This window comes from Eumetopias jubatus, unplaced genomic scaffold (genome assembly GCF_037043125.1).
Source record: "Eumetopias jubatus isolate StellerSeaLion01/CBP00866 unplaced genomic scaffold, mEumJub1_p1.0 scaffold_159, whole genome shotgun sequence".
Taxonomy (NCBI): Eukaryota; Metazoa; Chordata; class Mammalia; order Carnivora; family Otariidae; genus Eumetopias; species Eumetopias jubatus.
The window spans coordinates 37,082-51,960 of record NW_028274965.1 but is presented as its reverse complement, the minus strand read 5'-3'; the positions used below and the strand labels follow the sequence as shown (position 1 = coordinate 51,960).

Genomic DNA, 14,879 nt, shown 5'->3' with positions numbered 1-14,879 from the left:
GCCACCATCCAGCAAAACTGCTGGTGCTCCTCCACCTCCTAATCCAGGTCAGGGTGTGTGCCCAGGCACTGCTCACTGATCTGCATGAGTATGATGGCGACCGTGTGTGTGTGTGTGTGTGTGTGTGTGTGTGTGTGTGAGAGAGAGAGAGAGAGTGAGTGTGAGAGAGAGAGAGAGAGAGAGAGTGAGTGAGTGACACACAAACACGGGGAGACTCCATTCATTTAACTGTGATTCACCAAGTTCCCAACCACTATCTAGACACTGTGTTGGGTGCCTGGGGGATAGAATGAATAAAGACACTTCCGTGTTTTCGTGGCGTTTATGCCAAATCAGAAGAGAATAGTTCATCTAACCATCATACACAGAAACATAAAAATTACCCCCGTGATTAGTGGTGCCAAAGAGGTGCATTTTATGGAGGTATGATTGATAGGTAGAGCTGCATGTATTTCATGTGTACCACTTGACGAGTATGTATGCAGATATCTGCCATCACTGCCATCAGGGACGTAGATGTAGCCATCACCTCCCACAGTTTCCTGCCACCCCATTTGTTTTTTTGTTGTTGTTGTTCTTTTTGGAAAGGATAACCATATTTACTCATTAAATGCCAGTTAAGTTTTCTACAACACAACTTGAAAATACCCAGCATGCATGTTTAATCTCAGTACAATGGTTTCAAGACCAAGTGTACATGTTACAAGCATCAAGGCTAGATTACAAATTATCATAGTCATCATCGTCATCATCATCATCTTCTCGTTTTCAGCGCATTTGATGATTCATTGGCAGTATTTTCTGATGACACCATGTTAGTGGTAATAAGAATGTTTTTAGACCCAATTAATGATGGATTAATCAGAACATTCTGAACTGCGGATGTTGCAGGAATTGGTGCTTTTACAGTTGGGGACTGTGAAGTGGGCACCTGTACTGTAAACCTTTGCCCTGTGAGGGACATTGGAGTCCCTACTTTAGTTGACACAGACATGGTTTTGTGGGGTTGGTGTGCCAAGTGTGGGAGTACTTGGTCTGCTAGTAACTGAACCAACACCTAACCGTGGAACTGTTATTCTTCCCGCAGAAGTAGATGCCTTTTTTGGTAAAGATTTAAGTCTATAGTTTGGAGCAGTCAAGCAGTATCTATCAGGTGGCAACCTGGGGCCTGAATATGGCTTGATTAATGGCAAAGGAGTTTGATTTCTTTGCCTTGCAATATCTAATAAAAAATCTCTTGGGGGAGGAGAGGTAAAAGACTGATCAGCACGACACTGGATGGCCAGTCGCACATCATCTGCATCAACAGTGGCTTTCTTAGCATGGCTGGAATAAATTTTTGCATCATCTAGAATTGTGGTCACATTTCGGAAGGCAAACTCCAACATCTGATTTATAACTCTTGGCTCATACTCTGTAATCCCCATATCCTTCAGGATTTGTGCCATCATCTGTGCATCTTTCGGCATGCTCTTGGGAGAAGCCATCTTGCCAGACTCCACGATATCCGTTGATCAGACTTCTCGAGCTAAATCACCCACATTAATGTATTTCAGTCCTGATCTTGATGCAAGTTCTTTGCCTAGCATGGTTTTTCCAACCCCTGGTGTACCGGTGAGCAGGATGTTCGGAAGCAACATGGTCCTCACCGCGCTGGCTCCGGGCGTCTAGCCCCGTTTGTTTTTGTTGGTGTGGTTGTTACTATATTATCATCATTAGTGGTAAGGACACTTAACATAAGATCATCTCTTAGCGATTTTAAGTCTACAACACGGTATCATCAGCTAAAGGCACTGTGCTGTAGAGTAGATCTCCAGAACCTGTTTTTCTGGCATAATTAGAACTTTGGACCTTTGACCATCACCTCCCCACTTACCCCTGCCCCAACCCCTGGCAACCATTGTTCTGCACTCTGCTTCTAAGAGTCTGTTTTAGATTGCATGTATAACTGAGATCACGCAGTGTTTGTCTTTCTGTGTCTGCTTTATTTTACTTAGCCATCATGCCCACCAGGTTCGGACGACATGCTCTTATCCGTAGAAAACCCTGAAGACTCTGACAAAGACCAAACCAAACCAAAACAACCGTTAGAACTAAGGAACAAATTCAGTAGTGTTGCTTTCATTTTTAAAGAGTTTACGGGATATGAGATTCTTGGTTGTTGAGCCTTTTGAATGATTATCCCACTTCCTTCTGGCCTCCATTGTTTCTGCTGAGAAGTCTGCTGTTAATCTGATTGGATTGCCCCCGTAAGTGAGGGGTCATTTTCTCTTGTTGTTTTCAAGAGTTTCTCCTTGCCTTCGGCTTTCAGCGTTTTTCCTATGATATGTCTGAATCTCTTCTCGTTTCTCCTGTCTGGAGCTCCTTTAGTTTCTTTCAGGCAGTTTCCTTTTGAATATTTTTTCTGCTCCTTTCTGTCTGTGTTGTGGGATTCTCATCCTCTCTGTGGGCGTTCCTAAGAGTGTCCCACATTCCTGTGCAGCTCAGTTTATTTTCCTCATTTGTCTTCCTCTCTTTCTCCAGATTCTGTAATCTCTATATGCCTGTCTTCAAGATGGCTAAATCTTTCTCTGGTAGTTCAACAACTGTCGCTCTCCTTGAGTGAATTTTTGACTTCAGTTATTGCACTCTTTGACTCCAGAACTTCTATTTGGTTCTTTTTGATAATTGTTCTCTCTTTATTGTTATTCTCTATTTGATGTGACATTTTCATCATACCTTCCTTTACTTCTTTGATTGCGGTTTCCTTTTGTTCTCTGGACCTATTTATAACAGCAACTTTGAATTCCTTGTCAAATCTGACATCTGGTTGCAACCACAGGCAGTTTCTGTTGCTCGCTTATTCATACTTCCCTGTTTCTTTGCATGTATCCTAAGTTTTCTTTCTTGTCTGGAAACCTGACAATCTAAAATAGTCTGGTTGCTACACCGCCGTCTAAAATATTATAGCAGTTCTGGGTACTGGACCGTCACACCCCTTCCTGGATTTGTTATTGCTGTTAGCTTGTTTAGTTGTTTAGTGTCTGGCTGGTTTATTTAGAGTCTGTTTTCACTCCTTACTCTCCCCCTAGCCTCGCCCCCCATCCTAGCTGTGTTATGCTTCAGATTTGACTCCTCAGGGAGAGCCGACACGGGTATGCCCACTGTCACCTTGGGGTGACTGGTTTGGGCAGGGCTGTCTTTGATTGTCTCTTTCCCTGACCAAACCCAGCTGTCCAGGTCCGCTAACTGGGGGCTGCTTCTACTGTTTTCAACAGTGCCCTGGCTATATTGCTTCATAATCTGAACCTGAACCTGAAATCCCCGCTCCTTTGAAGGGCCAGCTGTCAAGGTTAGTGTCTGGGATTTTGTTCCGACCCTAGGCAGGCTCCTTCCAGCTGTCTCTTCTCCCTGATTGTGTCAGGTAATCCAGCCAGCCTACAGTTGATCCTCTATGTCCAGGAATTCCACCAGTCTCCTCCGGGGTTGCCTTTTACCCCACGGCCTCCACTGTTTTGAAAGTGCCCCTAGGCCTAACCTTCAAAACACTCCATTGCAGATGGAATTCATTCCTCTGAGAGGAGCTCTCTGCTTCAAAACCTCTGAGCCACAATTCTGTAGTTGGGGAGTGGGGACGATGGTGGCACACTTCCCTTTTCCTGTTTTTTAGTAGTATACTATGTAGTGTTGCTTTTTACAATGTCCGTTTTTGATTGTTTATGGCCGGTATATACAAACAATTGACTTTTGCATACTGATTTTGTATCTTGTTACTTTGCTAAACTGGCCTCTTAATTCAAGTAACTTTTCTGTGGATTCTTTTTATGGATTCAGGTTTTGCCTGTGAATAATGACTGTGTTACTTCTTTCTTTCTTCTTGACTTTTTTATTGGCTAGAACAGCCAGTAAACTATTGACTAGAAGTGGCAAAAGTACACATGCTTGCCGTGTTCGCTGTCTTGGAAGGGAAGCATTCAGACCTTGACGATTCACGATTACATTAGCTTTCGATCTTTTGGTAGGTGCCAATTATCCGTTTAAGGATGTTTCCATAGACGGAATGAATATTGCCATCTCCCCAACATTCATAGTGAAGCCTTTCTCCGGTATGATGGTAATTGGAGGTGGGGCCTTTGGGAGATGATCAGGTCATGAGCATGGAGCCCACACGAACGGCATTAGCACCCTTATAAAAGAGACCCCCGAGAGCTCCCTCGGCCCCCCTGCCGTGTGAGGAGTAGAAGTCAGCAGTCTGTGTGGCAGGACGCAGGGCCTCCCCTGATGCCGAATCTGCTGGCACCTTGATGTTGGGCTTCCCGGCATCCGAAAGTGTAAGAAATACATTTCTCTTGTTTCTGTAACTCATCCAGTCTATGGTAGTTTTGTTACATCCACCCTAAGAGACTAAGATGGAAACCCCTCTCTACTCCTGATTTGCTAGGAGTTTTTATGAGGTACATTTTATCAGATGCTTTTTATGCATCTGTCGAGATGCTCATATATTTTTAGTCTGTTATTATGGTCAGTTAGAGTGATTGATTATCAAACACTCAACCCATCTTGAAGCCGTAGAGCAAATGCCATTTCACTATGGTATTTTATCTTTTGTATATATTGCTGGTTTCAAACAGCTAATATTTTATTTTGGATTACTGCATCTGTGCTCATGAGTTGCATTGCTCTTGTTAGCCTTAAAAGTAAAACAGCCAGTTATTTTACCAGCAAAAAAATGGGTCTGTTCAGGAATAGCGGAGAATTAGAAATTGGAACGAGCAACCTAAGGCAAAATCCTAGGCAAGTCCAACAAAGGAGAGGAATGTTATTTTATGGAGAAGGAGGAAGTCGGAAGGGGTTGTTTTGAACAAAAGTCCATTGGACAAAAAGCAGGAGTTCAGAATGATGACAGTTTCTCATCGGCTGAGTTGCAAGGGTAGTTGCTGTCTTGTAGGCGATGCCGTGTTGGGGCCTGGAATTGAGGTTCTATCATGTTGATTAGTCTTCTGTTGGGTCTATAATGGACAGCCCTTCCTGTAACTGATGTTGAGCAGTATGGCTCTCCCTTCTAGGCTCTGAACTCTATAGTGATATTTCCCTTTATTTTTTTTCACAGTCTGTAATTTATATTCTTAAAAACGTTTTGTCTTGCTTTGATGTCAGGATGTTGCTGGCTCTATAACATGCTTTAGGATGTGTAACATCATCTTCAGTTACCTGGAAGATTTTGTACAAAACTGGCATTATTTCTTCCATCTGTGTTTAATAGAATTTATTTTTTTTTATAGATTTTGCTTATTTATTTGACAGAGAGAGCACAAGTAGGCAGAGGGGCAGGCAGAGGGAGAGGGAGAGGGAGAAGCAGGCTCCCTGCTGAGCAGGGAGCCCATGTGGGACTCGATCCCAGGACCCTGGGATCACAACCCGAGCCGAAGGCAGCCGCCTAACTGACCGAGCCACCCAGGCGCCCCTGATAGCATTTAAACAATGAAGCCACTTAAGCCTTGAGTTTTTTGTGAGGGAATGGTTTTTTGTGTTTGATTTATTGAATTCATTCTCTTTGATAGGTATAGGGCCATTCGTGTTAACTATGTCTTTTTTTTTTTTTAAAGATTTTATTTATTAATTTGAGAGAGAGAGGGCACAAGCAGGGGGAGAGACAGAGGGAGAGGGAGAAGCAGACTCCCCGCTGAGCTGGGAGCCCGACGTGGGGCTCAATCCCAGAACCCTGAGGTCATGGCCTGAGTCAAAGGCAGACACTCAACCATCTGAGCCACCCAGGCGCCCCCGTGTTAACGACTTCTTGACTGAGGTTTGCTAGCTAGTGTCTTTCAAGGAGTTTTCCCATTTCATCTTTGTTTGGATAATATTTTTAATAATATTTTCTTATCCAGTTCATGTCTGAAGGATCTGTATTTGATGTCCCCTCTGGCGATACTGATATTAGTCATCTGTGTCACTCTGCCCTCATTTTTTTTTAAAAGATTTTGTCTGTTTCTTTGACAGAGCCACAAGCAGGGAGAGTGGCAGAGGGAGACAGAGAAGCAGGCTCCCCACTGAGCAGGGAACCCGACACGGGGCTCGATCTGGACCCTGGGATCATGACCTGAGCCAAAGGCAGACTCTTAATCGGCCGAGCCACCCAGGCGCCCCTGCCCTCATTCATTTTTATCACTCTGGCTAAACCTATTAGATTTAATGATCTTGTCAGAGAACCCGTTCTTAGTTTCATGGATTCCTTCGTATCGACTTTATGATTTCTACTAAGTTGATTTCTGTTCAGACCTCCGTTATACTTTTTCCACTTGCCTTAGGTTTAAATTGATTTTGCTTTTTTAATTTCTTAAGGTGACAGCTTAGATAATTGATTTGAGACAATTCTTCTTTTCTAATATAAGTATTTAATGATAGAAATTTCCCTCAGTGCGTTGTTTTAGATTCACCTCGCAAATTTTGATATGCTGTGTTTTCCTTTTCACCTTCTTGCGGTTTCTTCTTTGATCCCCGGCGTTATTTAGAAATGTCATTTAATTTCAAAATATCTTGTGGTTTTCCAGGTACCTCGCTGCAACCCATTTCTATTTTCATTCTTTGTGGTCAGAGAACCTAGTTTGTATGATTTTGGTCCTTTAGAAGTTGAGGTTTGCTTTATGGCACAGCACATGGTCTGTCTTGGTGAACTCTGTATGTGCACTTCAGAAGAATGTGTATTCCACTGTCCTTCTGTAAGTATCCGTTAGGTCATGTCTGTGGATAGTGATACTCCGCTGTTCCATAGGGTGTCTGATTGTATTGTCCACTTGTACTGTCAGTTGTGGGCAGGAGAATGCTGAAGGCTCTCGCTATAACTGATTTGTCTGTTTTTCTTCTTAGTTTTATTACTTTTCAGCTCTTGTGCTTTAAAAATGCATGCGTGTTTGTGATTTTTATATCTTCTCGATGGCTAGACCTCCCTTTTATTACGTAAATCTGTCTTTTCCCTTGTGAAAATCCTCGTTCTGCAGTGTATTTGTGCAATATTAATTTAGCCCCTCCGGCTACTCATTTGATTCACGTTTGCTGGGTGTGCCTTAGTGTGGTCGGGATGCAGGAACAAAATACCACAGACGAGGTGGCTTATGCACAAACTTATTTCTCACGGTTGTGGAGGTTGGAGAGCCAAGATCAAGGGCCAGCTTGGTTGGGCTCTAGTGAAGGCCCTGTTCTAGGTCACAGATTTGTGGTCGTGTGACCTGGATCTCTCTGGAGCCTCTTTTATAAGGGCCCTTGTCCCGTTCATGAGGGCTCTGCCCGAGGACTTACGCCTCCCAAAAAGGCCAGCCTCCTAATACTGTCATCTTTGAGGGTTATATTTAACATGAGAGTTTGGGAGGAGACACCTTCAGACCATAGCATTACCATTTTCCACTCACTTAACTTATATATGTATTTATACTTAAAGTGGGATTCTTTTGACAGTATATAGTTGGGTCTTGCTATTTTTATCTAAAGTGTCAAATTAGGTCTTTTAATTGATGTGTAGGCAATGTACATTTAGCGTGTTAACACTTTACATGTACAGGTACCATCTGGCTGGCTGTATATTTCTATCGTATGTATTTTTTATTCAGATGCTCCTATTCTGTCCATAATTTTGGATCAGTTGAACATTTGCTGTTATTCCATTTTATCCCCACTGTTGGCTTACTAGTTATACACCTTAAAGGGTCTTTTCAAATGGTTGCTCTAGGGTTTACAGTATATATTGGTGCTTGTCACAGCATGCATTCAAATGATACTCTACCACTTCATGTACACTCTAAGAATCATACGACTGTACCTCCACTTCCTTTCTCCATCCTTGGTGCCGTGGTGGCCTTGAATTTTATTTCTACCAGTGTCTTAAACCCCATAATACATTGTTACTATTATTACTTTAGATACTTCTCCTTTAAGGAGATTAAATATAAGAGAAAAAATTCCTATTCACCCACAAATTTACCATGCCCAGCCCTATTCAATTCTTTGTATAGATCCTGATTTTTCTTTCTTTTTTTTTTTAAGATTTTATTTATTTATTTGACAGAGAGAGAGGGAGAGAGCACAAGCAGGGGGAGCGGCAGGCAGAGGGAGAGGGAGAAGCAGGCTTCCCCACCGAGCAGGGAGCCCGACGCGGGGCCCGATCCCAGGACCCCGGGACCATGACCTGAGCCGAAGGCAGACGCCTAATCGACTGAGCCACCCAGGCGCCCCAAGATCCCTGATTTTCTTTGGCTATCATTTGCCTCTTCCCAGAGTACTTCCTTTAACATGTTTCGTAGGGCAGATCTGCTGGGTATGCATTTCCTCAGCTTTTTTGTTTGTTTTGAAGTTTTCGTTTCACCTTCATTTTTCAAAAGCATTGGCATGAGTCCGAAAATTCTGGGTCGCATGGATTCTGAGGAGTAAGTAGCCTTCCATCCTATTGGTTCCCTTGTATGTAACGTGTCCCTCTTGTTTGCTTTTTCATCAGAGGGTGTTGGTGTTTGAGTCGATCTTTTCGTTAGTCAAGTTGGACTTCAGTTCTGTTGTTGCTATAGTTAGTTTAACCCTAGCATAAACTAGATTGATATACAAAAATCAATTCTATTTCTATACATTAGCAGTGAATAATCCAAATAAGTAAGAAAAGAAAGCAATTTCAGTTACAGTAGAGTCAAAAGAATGACAGATTTAGGAATAAATTTAACCAAACAGGTGTGAGAGTTATGCACCGAAAATTAGAAAACACAGTTGAAAGAGATTAAAGCATACTTAAATAAATGGAAAGACCTCCTGTGTTCATGGATTGGGACACCTGATGTTAAGTTAGCAACATTCCCCAAATTGATCCAAGCATTCAGTGTAATCCCTATCGATACTCTAACTGCAGTGTTTTAGAAATTGAGAGACTGATCCTGAAATTCATGTGGAAATTTCAGGGCCCCAGAGTAGCTTAAACGATCTCGCAGAAGACAACCAAAGGTGGAAGACTCATGCATTCCGATTTCAAACATTATTTCAAAGCTCCAGTAATCAATACGATGTAGTACTGCTCTAAGGGTGGACATAGGGATCAACGGAATAGAATTGAGAGCCCAGAAATAACCCGTACAACCACGGTGAGTTAATTGTTGGCAGCAGTGCCAAGACAATTACATGTCCCAAATGGTGCTGGGACAACTAGATACTCACATTTAAAGAATGAATTTGAATCCAAACTTCCTAGCATAGATAGAAATTACGTCAAAAGGGACCAAAACTCAAATGTAAGCGCTAAAACTATAAAACTTCTATAAGAGCATAGGAGTAAATCTTTGTGACGTTGGGTTAGGTGATGGATTCTTAGCTGTGACACCAAAGCACAGATAATAAATGCCAAATGGATAAAAATGACTTCCTCAAAATTAGAAAAAATTTTTGCTTTAAAGGACACCATAAGAATGTGAAACAACAAAAACAAAGAATGGGAGAAAATATTTGTGTATTGATAAGCGTCCCGTATGCAGAATGTAAAAAGATTTCTTACAAATTAACAGTAAAAAGACAACCCAATTAAAAACGGGCTAAGCATTTGAATAGACATTTCTATAAAAAAGATGTACAAATATCCAATAAGGACATGACAAGATGTTCAAAAAAAATATTAGTCGTTAGGGAAACAAAACTTGAAAGCACAGTGAATTACAACTTCCCACCCACTAGTATGGATAGAATTTCAAAAATGAAAATAAGAAGGGTTGGGGAGGATGTGCAAAAGTTGAAATCCTCATACACTGCTGGTGGGGATGCAAAACGGAACATCTGCTGTGGAAAACAGTTTGGCAGCTCCTCAAAAAGTTAAACAGAATTGCCGTGTGGCCCAGTTATCCCCCTCCCAGGTATCTATCGAAGACAAGTGAGGACATAAGCTCTCACAAAAATTTGCATACAAATGTTCCTAGCAACATTAATCACAACAGTCGAAGAGTGCAAACAACCCAAATGCCAACCGTGTCATGAATATATCACATATGGTGACCTATACATATAGTAGAATAACGTTCAGCCAAAAAAGAATGGAGTCGTGATACTTGCTACAACATGGATGAGTCCTGAACATATTATGCTAAGTGAAAGAAGCCAGACTCAAAGGCCACATAATGTATGATCCTGTTTAGTTGAAATATTCAGAATGGACAAATCTGTGGAGACATGAAGCCGATGAGTGAATATCCAGGGTTCCTGGGACAGGGGATTGGGGAGGGACTGCTAATGGTACGGGGTTTGTTCTGGAATTAGATATTGGTGACGGTTTGCACAACCTTGTGCATATAGAGCTAAAAAGGGTGAATTTGATGGTACACGACTTACAGCTCAATAAAATGAAAAAAATTAAAGGATAGCATGGACCTTTGGATAGGTTTTTGGCCATTTTTAGAAATACAGTTGGCTACACCTGAAGACATAGTAAGCTGTCCAAATCTTGCCTTCATCAGTTTGGTCATCAGAGGTGACCGCTGTAGCCGGATTAGGTGTTAACCCGTGTTTACAAACTGCATGTCACATACATATATACACATACAGACACTGGTTGACTTAGGGGTAGTTATTACATGCTGCTCCCCGTTTAAAAATATATGTAAAAATAAAATAAAACTCCTGGCCAGTACAGATTTGCTCCTCTCATTCTGTTTCAAGGCCAGTGGGTGGTCCATGGTATGATATGAACACTTCATCTCTCATTTCCCCTTCCAGAGGTTGTTGACTGCTAATGGCCATTGAGAGTTTCTTTCCCCCAGAAATTTATCTTGTCATTGTACACAAAGCCTGTGTAAATATTTCTCGTTTTTTTGTTAAGATTTTATTTATCCGTTTGACACAGAGAGAGAGAGCACAAGCAGGGGGAGTGGCAGAGGGAGAGGGAGAAGCAGGCTCCCTACTGAGCAGGGCGCCCGATGCAGGGCTCGATCCCAGGACCCTGGGATCATGACCTGAGCCGAAGGCAGACGCTTAACCGACTGAGCCACCCAGGTGCCCCTCAGCCTGTGTAAATATTTCTTTAAGACAAGTTGGCAGCAGTGGAAATTGCTGGATCCAAGGTTCCTTTGGCTACTACAGAAACATCTCCGGAGTACCTACTTGTGTACCTGATATTGTTCTAAATGCTGGGGAGACATCACAGAAGACCCACGTGTGCTCCTCTTTTCATGAAGCTGAAATCGTACTGAGGGTGGGGACAGGGTAGAATCAGATTTTGATAGATGCCACCACAGAGCCCTGCAAAGTTCTTTTACCAATTCATGCTTCCCTCGGTGTGGCTGGGGTAACAGATGCCCCCTTGCTGGCCTCCTCAGCACCCCATTCGTGCAGCAGGGGCTGTTGACAGGAGGCTGAGCTCTTTATCCCAGGCTGTCTACACGATCTTGGAGTCTGCAGCTGGAATGATCCCCCAGGGGATTTTAAGAGTAGCAAGACCGAGATGGAACCATCCACTACCCATTTAGGTGTATTCCCGGGCAGGAGGGGGAGCTGGAGGGTGTTGTGACCCTGTCTGGGCAAATTACCAGAGTGTGCGGTGACAGGAGAGGGTGAAAGGTTGGTAGAGGAGCAGTGGGAGGTACCTTCCCGTACTAGGATGTACCGCTGAGAGGCCCAGAAGAAGCAGTCCGCTCTGGGAGGTACAACCGGGAGTGAGGGAGGCTTGTGTTCCCAAACCAACCATTGTGTGCATGGTGCGGGGAGCTCACCACCATGCAAGGACCTCCACCTCCCCTGAGGTCACCATCATCCCACTTTTTTTTTTTTAAGATTTTATTTTTTGACACACAGACAACGAGAGTGGGAGAGGGAGAAGCAGGCTTCCCACCGAGCAAGGGAGCCCGATGCGGGGCTTGATCCCAGGACCCTGGGATCATGACCTGAGCCGAAGGCAGACGCTTAACAGCTGAGCCACCCAGGCGCCCCTCCATCATCCCACTTCTGACCCCACCCCGTCAGCTCTACAGATTCTCATCAAATGGGGACCAGGGAAGATGGCAATGGAGCTCGTGGATGGTTCCCTGATAGGTGAGCAGGGCAGAGATGAAGGACACCACTGGATCTGACTGGTCTAGATGGGATTGCCTACCAGATTCTTCCAGGGGAGAGAGCTCCCGTTGGCTGGAGGTGGGGGTGTCCTCAGAGAGATTGTGGGTGCAGAGGTGGGGCTTGGAAGAGTGGAGGTGGAAGTGGGGGGGCGGGTTGCAGTCCTTCTCCGGAACCTCAGGCTGCTGATCTGCAAAAGAGGCTGAAGATACTAGCCAGCTCAGTGGGATCACTGGCTTTTATTCTGTCCTCTAGTCTATTTTCCTGTTAGGTTTTTTAACAGTGGGTACTGGATCCCACGATACGGATATCAGGGCCCAATAACCAATCACTAAATCTTACTCCAGTGTCCCGTTATGTGCCCACGAGACTACATGGAGGTCTTGGATGGGCAGAGAGCTTCTAGAGAGCTCATGACCTACTCCAGGCCAGGTTTCTCCAGGGAACCCGATGGTGACCTACTCAACCCAAAGAGGTGAATGCTTAAATGATGGGATTTTAAGCATTAGACAGGGGAGGTGTTTGGCTGAGGGTAGGTGAGTAAGTCATAGGTGGGTTCTCAAGTCAGTGAACTTCTCCCCAGTCAGGCATTAAGCCCTGACTGTATTCACACCTGAGTCTGAAAGGCTGCAGATGCAACACTGGGTTCCTGGGTTCCTGGGTTCCTGGGTTCCTGGGTTTGTGAAAATCCACCATGGCCTCGGAGGTGGGCCAGTGTGTGTGTCCCCTGAGGAGGACAAGGTGCACCAATTGGGCCCACATCAGCCTCTGTCCCCAAATTCCACACCTTACAGTAGATACTGCCCGTGAGCAAATAGCCCTGCTCTGGTGTTGGCCTCATGGTGCGAGAAGAGAGGGGGGAAATGCGCGTGCCTCCCTGTTTGCACAAAGCCCGGCAGGAACTGGAGACCCTCATGCCACCTTTCCTTTAAAGCAGAATTAGGCATTGAGAGGAGGGGACAGGTTTCCTCTTTGGGGAGAGGATAAGGTGGAGCGGTGGGTGGAACAGGGGTGCGCCTCAGTGGTCAGGCACGTGGTCTGTGGCATATCTACCTGGCAGGGCAATGCAAACCCCTTCCCCATCTCCTTCCCCCGCTCGTGTTCACGGGCTTGCAAAGGATCTGCTGGCTGAAGGTGTCCTTCTGGTTCCGGGCTCAGATGGACCCTGGGAAAACCAGGTGGCTGCAATGCCTCCGAGGTTTAGGAGCTGAGAAGGCTGAAGGAAGCGCTGTGTTCAGGGTGAATGGGATGTGGGCCAGGCCTTCCACAAGGCTCGGGGTGGGGGTGGGGGTGGGGGCTGCTGGATCCACCCTGAGCAGCATGGGACTGTGCTGCTCCACCTTCCACAGCTTCCACTCCTCAGCAGGAGGGCTCTGGGGCCTTAAGGACAGTGTGAGTCTCCTGAGGATGGTATGAACACTTCCAACCTAGAAGATAGCCCCATTTTGACGGGTGGAGGGCTCTACTGTGTGTCAAGCCTGGGGGGAGGGCCAGCTGCCCTCCTGGGTGTGGCCTGGGCCTAGTGCAGCTGTGTCTTCGTCCGGAAAACAGCCAATGACGGCAACACCAGGGGGTCATCCTTCGCCTGGAAAAGGACGTTCCTCAGGTGCCTGGACGGGCACACTGGGATAGGGGCTAATGCCCTGGAGACAGCTGTGTTCCAGAAAGGCTCTCTGTAATTCTGTCTTTCAGTCTCTGTGTCTCACTCATGGGGCTGGGTGAGACCTCACTGTGGCTCTCATTGGCATGTGTCCTGTGTGGGGTGACTTTTTGTGGTCAGAAGCAAGATGTCATTTCTCTGAGCTGGTTTGGGGTCTGTCCAGGCTTTGAGGTGTCTGAGCTGTGTGAGGGTGTGTCCGGCGTGTGGGATCAGTGAGCTGTGGAGTGTTGTGTGTCCCAAGTGAGAGTTCTCTGGTCTATTTAGGGCTCTCTCCCAGTGTGTGCGGTATCTGGCCTGTTTTGGGTGCAGTGTGCAGAATGTAAGGTGACTGGGGCTGTTGCCATGATGTATTTCGGGAATTAGGGTTTGAGCTCTCCTGAGCGTCTCTGTCGAGGTTGACATAGTTGAGCTCCTGGGGGCCCATACTGTAGGTTGTGAGATCACAAAGGTTATTGGTCACAGGACAGGAGGTGTCCGAGCAAGCTCTGTGTTCACAGTACAGGTGCTCTGTGCTGTTTGTGTGTCTGCATGCAGGGTTGTGAGCTCTGTGATTGTGTGGCATCTATGTGCAGGGTGTGAGGTCTGTGAGCTGTTAAGTTTCTGTGTTGCAGGTTGCCAGGTTCCTAAAACGCATGTGGGTCTCTATTTTAGAATTTATTGTCTCTGAGCTGTTTCGTGTCTCTCTCCTCATTTCTCGAGATCCCAGGAGTTTGAGTTCTGTGCGTTGTTTAATCTTGTATGTCCAGTGCGTTGAGGTCTCCTAGCTGCCCTTTCCTGGGTCTGGAGCTCATCCACTCCAGCTCCCAGCACCTGGGCTTCCTTGTCTAGGCCAGTGAGTCTATGTGGTTGGCTTCCCTTGGTGTGTTACTGGGATACGAGTCTGTGTCCAGGGTGTGATGCTTCTGAGCTGGGGGCGATCCGGGTCCCAGGGTGAGGCCTCCTCTGTTTGTGGTGCTGTGTTGCAGGCATTGAAACTTCTGAGCCACGTGGCTGTTCATATCCCCATTGAGAGACTTTGTCACATACCGAGTTCAGACATGAGGTGTTTGTGACCTCTACCCAATGTTTCAGTCTGACAACTGTCCAGAAAGACAGAGCTTGATCTGAGTTGCCCGTCGGGAGTCATGCATTCCAGCTCCCAATAACCTGGCTTCTCGACCACTGACTCTGTGGTGTGCTTCCC

The 14,879-nt window shown here is 45.3% G+C and overlaps 1 protein-coding gene and 1 pseudogene across 6 annotated transcripts in view; one reads left to right on the top strand and one right to left on the bottom strand.

The window, feature by feature from the left end:
• Nucleotides 1-14,879, top strand: part of LOC114200634 (protein FAM156A/FAM156B) — a 49,366-nt gene that overhangs the window by 13,815 nt on the left and 20,672 nt on the right. The gene's annotated exons all lie outside the window — the stretch shown is intronic.
• LOC114200633 (transcription initiation factor TFIID subunit 9-like) lies at nucleotides 721-1,496 on the bottom strand (annotated as a pseudogene).